The sequence below is a fragment of the Rhinopithecus bieti genome, unplaced genomic scaffold (assembly GCF_001698545.2).
Source record: "Rhinopithecus bieti isolate Rb0 unplaced genomic scaffold, ASM169854v2 scaffold_10351, whole genome shotgun sequence".
NCBI classification, from domain to species: domain Eukaryota; kingdom Metazoa; phylum Chordata; class Mammalia; order Primates; family Cercopithecidae; genus Rhinopithecus; species Rhinopithecus bieti.
Genome location: NW_016806805.1, coordinates 1,645,934 through 1,655,490, shown reverse-complemented (window position 1 = coordinate 1,655,490; position 9,557 = coordinate 1,645,934).

Sequence of the window (9,557 nt, the reverse complement as noted above, 5' to 3'; positions counted from 1 at the left end):
ATGTTTTTGCAGCGGCTGGTACTGGTTGTTCCTTTCCATGTTTAGTGCTTCCTTCAGGAGCTCTTGTAAGGCAGGCCTGGTGGTGACAATATCTCTCAGCATTTGCTTGTCTGTAAAGGATTTTATTTCTCCTTCACTTATGAAATTTAGTTTGGCTGGATATGAAATTCTGGGCGGAAACTCCTTTTCCTTAAGAATGTTGAATATTGGCCCCACTCTCTTCTGGCTTGTAGAGTTTCTGCCAAGAGATCCACTGTTAGTCTGATGGGCTTCCCTTTGTGGGTAACCCGACATTTCATTCTGGCTGCCCGTAACATTTTTTCCTTCATTTCAACTTTGGTGAATCTAACAATTATGTGTCTTGGAGTTGCTCTTCTCGAGGAGTATCTTTGTAGTGTTCTCTGTATTTCCTGAATTTGAATGTTGGCCTGCCTTGATAGGTTGGGGAAGTTCTTCTGGATAATATCCTGAAGAATGTTTTCCAGCTTGGTTCCATTCTCCCTGTCACTTTTAGGTACACCAATCAGATGTAGATTTGGTATTTTCACATAGTCCCATATTTCTTGGAGGCTTTGTTGTTTCTTTTTACTCTTTGTACTCTGATCTTCACTTCTCGCTTCATTTCATTTATTTGATCTTCAATCACTGATACCCTTTCTTCCACTTGATGGAGTTGGCTACTGAAGCTTCTGCATGTGTCACGTAGTTCTTATGCCATGGTCTTCCTCTCCATCAGGTCATTTAAGGTCTTCTCTACACTGTTTATTCTAGTCAGCCATTCATCTAATCTTTTTTCAAGGTTTTTAGCTTCTTTGCAATGGGTTTGAACATCCTCCTTTAGCTCAGAGAAGTTTGTTATTACCAATCATCTGAAGCCTACTTCTGTGAATTTGTCAAAGTCATTCTCTGTCCAGCTTTGTTCCATTGCTAGCATGGAGCTGCCTTTCTTTGGAGGTGAAGAGGCACTCTGATTTTTAGAATTTTCAGCTTTTCTGCTCTGGTTTCTTCCCACCAGACCCCCCATCAAAGACCAAAGGTTTTATCCACCTTTGGTCTTTGATGATGGTGACATGCAGATGGGATTTTGGTGTGGATGTCCTTTCTGTTTGTTAGTTTTCCTTCTAACAGTCAGGACCCTCAGCTGCAGGTTGGTTGGAGTTTGCTGGAGGTCCACTCTAGACCCTGTTTGCCTGGGTATCACCAGCAGAGGCTGCAGAACAGCAAATATTGCAGAACAGCAAATGTTGCTGCCTGATCCTTCCTCTGGAAGCTTCATCTCAGAGGGGCACCCGGCTGTATGAGGGGTCAGTTGGCCCCTACTGGGAGGTGTCTCCCAGTTAGGCTACTTGGGGGTCAGGGACCCACTTGAGGAGGCAGTCTGTCCATTCTCAGATCTCAAACTCCATGCTGGGAGAACCACTACTCTCTTTAAAGCTGTCAGACAGGGACATTTAAGTCTGCAGAAGTTTCTGCTGCCTTTTGTTCGGCTATGCCCTACCCCCAAAGGTGGAGTCTACAGAGGCACGCAGGCCTCCCTGAGCTGTGGTGGGCTCCACCCAGTTTGAGCTTCCCAGTCACTTTGTTTACCAACTCAAGCCTCAGCAATGGTGGACGCCCCTCCCCCAGCCTTGCTGCCACCTTGCAGTTCGATCTCAGACTGCTGTGCTAGCAGTGAGCAAGGCTCTGTGGGCATGGGACCCCCTGAGCCAGGAACAGGATATAATCTCCTGGTATGCCGTTTGCAAAGACCATTGGAAAAAGCGCAGTATTAGGGTGGGAGTGTCCCAGTTTTCCAGGTACCATCTGTCATGGCTTCCCTTGGCTAGGAAAGGGAATTCCCGGACCCCTTGCACTTGCCAGGTGAGGCCATGCCCCACCCTACTTTGGCTCACATTCCATGGGCTGCACCCACTGTCCAACAAGCCCCAGTGAGATGAACCTAGTAGCTCAGTTGGAAATGCAGAAATCACCTGTCTTCCGTGTCGCTCACACTGGAAGTTGTAGACTGGAGTTGTTCCTAGTCAGCCATCTTGGCTGGATCTGTGACTATGTATTTTCAAACAGTCTATCTTCCAGCTTACTAATTAATTCTTCCACGTGATCAATTCTGCTATTAAAATATTTTAATGCATTCTTCAGGATGCATTAAATGGCATTTTTGAACTCCAGAATTTCTGCTCAATTCTTTTTAATTATTTCAATCTCTTTGTTAAATTTATCTGATAAAATCCTGAATTGTTTCTGTGTTATCTTGAATTTCTTTGAGTTTCCTCAATACAGTTATTTCGAATTCTCTGTCTGAAAGGTCACATATCTCTGTTTCTCCAGAATTGGCCCCTGAAGGCTTATTTAATTCATATTGTGAATTAAATGAATTTTAACATCCAGATCATGTTTTCCTGGATGATCTTGATTCTTGTAGATGTTCATTGGTGTTAGACGTTGAAGAGCTAGGTATTTATTGTAGTCTTCACAGTCTGGGTTTGTCTGACCCATCCTTCTTGGGAAGGCTTTCCAGGTGTTTAAAAAGACCTATTATGAATTAGAAATAAGCTGCACCTGCATTAGGGAGAACCCCAAGCCCAATAACAGTGTGGTTCTTGCAGACTTATAGGGGTACCACATTGGTGGTCTTGGCTATAATCTGAAAGAGTTCCCTGGGTTAGCAGGCAGAGACTCTTGTTCTGTTCCCTTACTTTCTCTCAAACTAACAGAGTCCCTGTCTCTGTCCTAAGCCACCTGGAGCTGGCAGTGGGGTGACACAAGCACCCCTGTGGCCACCACCACTGGGACTGTGCTGGGTCAGACGTGAAGCCAGCACAGCAGTTGGTCTCACCCAAGGCCTAATGTAACCACTACCTAGCAACCACTTATGTGGTGGTTGGCCCTGGCCTCTATAATCAGCAGGTGGTGAAGTCAGCCAGGCTTGTGTCCTTCCTTCAGGGTGATGAGATCCCCCAGGTCCTGGGCAGGTCCAGAGGTGCCATCCAGGAGCCATGGAATGGAGTCAAAATCTTAGAAGTCTACCTGGTGTTCTATTGTACTGTGGTTTGCTGGCACTCACATCACAAGACACAGTCCTTCTCACTCTTCCTTCCCCTTTTAACAAGCAGAGGAGCCTCACCCCATGGCCCCCACTTTCACAGGACAAAGGGGAGTACAGCCAGGCTACTACTGATTTTCCCTTAAGGTCCAAGGGGTCTTTAGTTAGCCTGTGGTGAATGTTGCCTATCCTGGCATACACCATCCAGGGAAGCAGGCTCCCCTCTGGCCCAGGGCAGGTTCAAAAATGTCATCCAGAATCCAAGGCCTGGAATTAGGTGCTCTACCCACTGTGGCTAAGCTGGTACCTAAGGTGCAAGACAAATTTCTCTTTACTTTTCTTCCACTTTCCTCAAGCATAAGGAGTCTCTCTCTATTGCCACCACAGCTGAGAATGTGTTGAGTTTCATGTGAGGCCAGCAAGTCTCATCCAAGGCCTATGGCATACTGCCTGGGTATTGCTGCTGGTTATTCAGAAGCCAAGGGCTCTTTAGTCAGCAGGTGACAAATCCTGCCTGGACTGGTTTCTTCCCTTCTAGACAGCAGGTTCCCTTCTGACCCAGGGTGTATCTAGAAATGTCATCAGGGAGCTAGGGCCTGGAAAGGGGGCCTCATGACTCTGACTGGTACCCTATCCTACTGTGGCTGAGCTAGGGTCTAAGATGAAAGAGGCTTCTTTACTCTTCCCTCTCCTCCCCTCAAGTGGAAGGAAGGAGCCTCTTTTGGAGCTACGATCTGTAAAGCCTGCAGATGGGGAAACAGTGATGCCAGCACTCACTTAGCCATCCTGGCTATTGTCTCAATAGGTCACATGCCTCCCAAGTCCATGAGACACACCATCAGACTCACCTACAACTCGGCCATCAGACGTACCCAGGAGTTCTAGTCCTAGTGGCCTAGACTGCATTTCAAATTTATTTAGGGCTCCACAGTACTTAAGCCCATGGTGGTGAGGCTTGCCAGAACTCAAGTTCCAACCACTGGGATGCACAATTTTCCCCGCTGGTGAGGTTGATTTTAATACTCCCTCTGTAAACAGGCATCAGCTGAGTTCAGCCCAGCTTTGCTTGCTGCTATGGCAGGGCAGCACTGAGTTCAATGCATGTGCTGCACTCACCCTCTGCCAAATGCACAGATTCTCTCTCTGCACCACACAGCTGCTGCTAAGGGGTGAGACATGGGTGGTGTTGGCAATTCAAGACTCTTTCCTACCTTCCTCAATGCCTCTTTCAGCAATATGAAGTTAAAACCAGGTACTGTGAGTGCTCACCTGGTTTTTGGTTCTTATGAAGGTGCTTTTTTGTGTTTAGATAGTTGTTAAATCAGTGTCCATTCTAGGGGAATGATCAGTACAGCCTTCTATTTGGTCATCTTGCTCTGTCCCTCCTATACCCCAGATATTGAAAGAAGTCTTACAGGTTATTGTGGAAGCACAAATGAAAATCTTTGAAATACCATAGAGAAAATAAGAAGTATCTGAGGAATCAAGTTGAACAAAAGACCCAACTTTCAGAAAGAGAAAAAAGATACATTATGAAGCCTACAGACTGTCCTGCAAAAAGGGATTCCTCACCTTGGGATATGTGACTACAGTGGTTCTCAGCCCAAGCTACTAAGCCAGATGAGATCTATACAAGTGGCAGTATCTTCTAGGTGATTCCAAGTTTAGCCACAGTTAAGAACAACTGTGTTACTAGCATAGCTTAGATGACCACCTACCAGAAGATACAGAAGCCTCTCAGGTACCTTCTAATTCCCTCATTCCACGTCCTATGAAAAGTAAGTCCTCAATTTTGTGATGTAGAATCTGTAAGTGACACATGTAATGAAAAACACAGTATCTGGACTCAAAAGGTTCTGAGTTTCTACCTCATTGTGTTACCACTAGGAGGTGATGAACTAACATGAGAAAGCTTATTACTATTATTTTGTTAGCCTAATCTCACATCCATTATAGGCAGGTCACACAAGGATGTATACAAGTACATTGGAAAAAGCATAGGCTTTCAAGACAAATGCTTCCTCTGTTATTTATCAGCTGTGTGTCCTCAGGCAACTTATTTAAATTTTCTGAGCTTGAATTCATGATCTATAAATTAAGAATAGTAATACCTATCTTGGAGATGGGACTGACTACATAATTTGTGGGGCCCAGTACAAAATGAAAAACATGAGGCCCCTTGTTCAAAAATTACTCATGATGGCAGCAGCTGAGCACTAAACCAAGCATGCAGCCTTTGTAAGCCAGAGACCCTGTTCAAATGCACAGTTTGCACACCCATGAAGCTAGCCTTGCTTTCAGACTTGCAAAGAGTGAAGACAATATAATGTAAAAACCCATCATTGTGTTTGCCTAAGTATTCAAAGGTATCTATTTTTAGGATCCTTCTTTCCATTTTAGCATCTCTTTTGTCATTAAAATAAAAAAGAATGGCTGAATATACAAATAAATGGCTTCTGGAAATATCTGACAGAATGAAACTGAAATTGACTTTTAAGATGGAAAATAATAGTTAACATTTTTCCCACAGAACCAGCACCAAAACAGTGTAGATCCTGTGGGAAAGTTAATCAGAATTGCAAAGAACAGAGATCACAAATTTACTAAAATGCCTCGCAGCTTAGGCTGACAGCTCAGTATGAGAAGAGCAATTGATTTTAAGCTAACATACACACATAGAAAGATTAAATATATTTAAAAATTTTTTTTATTTCTAAAGGAAAAAAAACATTAACCATTCTCTGCATACATTTGCTCAGTAGCTACCACTGTGCTAGGCCAGCAAGACCAGTAAAACTGAGTCGTGGCCTTCAGATTGTTTACAACCTCCCCAAATAGGCAGAATTAACATAATTACCTACCATCCAGGCTACCATCATTGTTAGTTAGTGTGACTCCAATACACACACCCAATTCTGTTCCCTTTCAATTCATTCTCCACCCTGTGATCAGAGTAATTTTTCTAAAACCTGTCACTCAGGCCCAGCACGATGGCTAACGCCTGTAATCCTAGCACTTTGGGAGGCCAAGGAGGGTGGACCACCTGAGGTCTGGAGTTTGAGACCAGCCTGGCCAACATGGTGAAACCCTGTCTCTACTGAAAATACAAAAAATTAGCCAGGCATGGTGGCAGGCACTTATAATTCCAGCTATGCGAGAGGCTGAGGCAGAAGAATCACTTGAACCTGGGAGGCGGAGGGGGCGGAGGTTGCAGTAAGCCCAGATCACACCATTACACTTCAGCCTGGGCAACAAGAGCAAAACTTCATCTCAAAAATAAATAAATACATACATACATAAAAATAAAACCTGCCACTCCTCTGGTTAAAATCTTTCTGTGGCTGCCCACTGACCTGAGAATGACATCCAAATGACTTTATATGGCAGATAAAGCCCTTCACCATTTGGCCTTTTGACCCTCTCCACTCCCATTTCCACTTTTCAGTATATTGTCCCTGCTCCTTTTAGTTCCAGAGACATGTTGATCTCTGCTAGTTCAGGCCCTCAGAGAAGCACATCTAAGATGAGAGTGGATGTCTGTACTAGTCAGGATTCTCCAGAGAAACACAAACAATAGAATATATAGATTTCCATATAGATATCGATAAGAGGATATCTGTTATAAGAATTGGCTCACACGATTATGGAGGCAGAAAAATCCCATGATCTGCCATCTGCAAGCTGGAGTACCAGGAAAGCTGATTACATAATTCAGTCTGAGTCCAAAGACCTGAGAACCAGAGGAGCCAATGGTGTAACTCCCAGTCCAAGTCCAAAGGCTCAGGAACCAGGATCATCCATGTCCAAGGACAAGAGAAAATGGATGTCCAAGCTGGGGAAGCAGAGAGAGTGAATTCACCCTTCCTCTACCGATGGATCAGATGATGCCCATCCACACTGATGACAGCAATCTTCTTTGCTCAGTCTACCAGCTCAAATGCTAACCTCTTCAAGAAATACCCTCACAGACACTTCCAGAAATCGTGTTTTGCCAGCTATCTGGATAGCCCTTAGCTCAATAAAATTGATACATAAAATTAACCATTACAATATACAAGAGATTTATTGACTGTCAAGAAAAAATGAGACGAAGCAAAAGTAGGCAGGAAGAGATTTCAGACTGCAATGTATGTGTGACACCTATGAAACAATAAGGAGAAGGACCTAGGATTGGATAGAAAGAGTTTCAGGCTGCAAGAAAATTTAAAGTGACCACCAGGCTGGTGGGGAGTCCTTGAGCCCAAAGTCTCCCATTAGAGGAGTCCTGAGCCCAAAGTCTCCCATTAGAGGAGTCCCATATCCCACAGAGATGAGTCTGTACCAGTAGCTTCTCAGGGCCCAGTGACTGCCTGGGAGCAGTCCAGGGCATATGTAGCCATGGCGTAAACTCAGTTGTGGATCAGAGGTGGAACAATGGGGCCATCAGTCAACTGTGCTTCCCACAGCAGGAGATATAGTTGGTGCATTTTCATGACCGCCAAATTCCACAGAGTACACCTCACAGATCTACTTCTCTATACAGGTTTGAGGAGCAGCTCTTCTACGGTTCCCAAGACCTCCCTCCCAGAACGGAAACTTAAGAGGCAGGTTAGAAAGAGGAATTACAGTTGCCACCACTGTAGTTAATCTCAGTGCCACAAAAGACACTCATCTTTGCTCTCCTTCTCTATTCATTTTATGTTCCCTTCACCCTTAGCTGTCTTACCTAGTAGAAAGAAGTGCCTTCGGACCATGATGCAGGTTTGATATCTGTGAAAGGGGCAGGAGATTAGCTAGAAAATTATCAGACTGCAGTGCAGTTCTATGGAAGTCTCAGCTAGGCTAACGGACATTACCTGAACCAAAGTTGCCCACAAGAGGAGCCATGCGTCCTGTAGGACTGGCCTGCATTAGTAGCCCCACCATGCTCAGTCATTGGCTGGGAGCCAACTGGAAATGTATGGCCTTGATGTGAACACAGTAGTGGATTCAGAAGGGGTACAGCTGAGGCTGTCAGTCAATTCTACTCTCTGTAGCAGGAGATCTGAGTTATGCATTTTCTTGGCTTCCATAATTCGATTGTCAAATCAGACTCACAAGAATCAGAGCTCTTACTCAATATCAAGCATCATTAATTTCAAGGCCACAAGGACAGGCAAAGCAGAAAGAGGTATAGAGCTCCAACACAGCTCCTCACATTCTTTCTTGCAGCATTAGGGTCCACTCTACTACAGATTAACATATGAGATGTCTAACTTGTGTACACAATCACTTCACTTATACATTTGCTGCTGATCCTTTCCCTCAAGCTATTCTCTGTGCCTGACATGCACATTCTCTTCCTTATTCTAACACCACCTTTTTATTTTTTTGAGCTTCAATTTAAACATCACTTCCTTTTATGACTCCCCAGACTAGATTATTTGTCTCTGTTGTGTGCTATAAAAACTCCACTGTACTTCCTCTACTATGGAACATATCATCATTTATAATAATTGTTCATCTTTTTTTATCTGTCTCTTTCACTAGAATATAAGCTGAAAGAGAAAAAGAAAGAAATGTTCTATAGTATCCACCACTAGACTATGAGAAGGAGAGAGAGAGAGACTGTCTTGTTCATCATGATACATTCAATGACTATCACACTAGTGGCATATGGTTAAGATTTAGCAAATATTCACTGAATTAATTATAGACTAAGTTCAATGGAAGCACAGAGGAAGGAGATACTGATTATGTCTAGAAGGGAAATGGGAGTAAGTATTCACCAAGATCCATAAAATGTTAGACTGAGTTGAGGCTGGTGATAGGCTCTGATTCACACCAAACCTGACTTCCAATCTAGTCTTCTCTGAGTTCTGTTGATAAAGGCAGATAACCAAGACAGAATGAACGTAGAAGGGGACAAGTTCTCTTTCCTATTGTAAAGAGGGGAAAATATTTAAAGGCTTAAATTCTGGGAAGCAAATTATAATTTCAGAGGTGACTTTTTTTTATTTCTAAGAACTCAGGACAAGATAAAGGGAGGAAGCAAAGGAGAAAACTGCCAAAGACAATGTGAGGTTTTTGTCTAGTAAGTCTCTTTGTCTTTCCTTTACATAAGCATTCAATAAATGAATGATTTTAGCCAGAGGAGAAATATTACTTCCCAGTCCCTCTTCTGAGAGTTCCTTCTGCATCAAAATAACCCATCAGCAATGAAATCATAATAGCCAGAGTCTCATCTTTTTAAAGTTAGATTTATGGATCCTATCATGATCATTAGGAACATTACTTATCTAAGCAAAACCGGAAACAAATAGACTGCCCAGAGACACACATCTCTGATAAGGTACAGCCTGTAGTACCACAGTAGAGAAGCCATTAAGAATCCCAAATGGCTTCCCAATTCATTTACATACACAATAGCAGAAATTCCCCGATTCCGACATTGCCTACTCTCTTAAAATGAATTGCTAGAGTCTGCAATCCCACTTCACATCTGCTTCGTTGTGAAGAAGAGAAATGCATTCACAGTACTCTCTTGCGTGGAAGA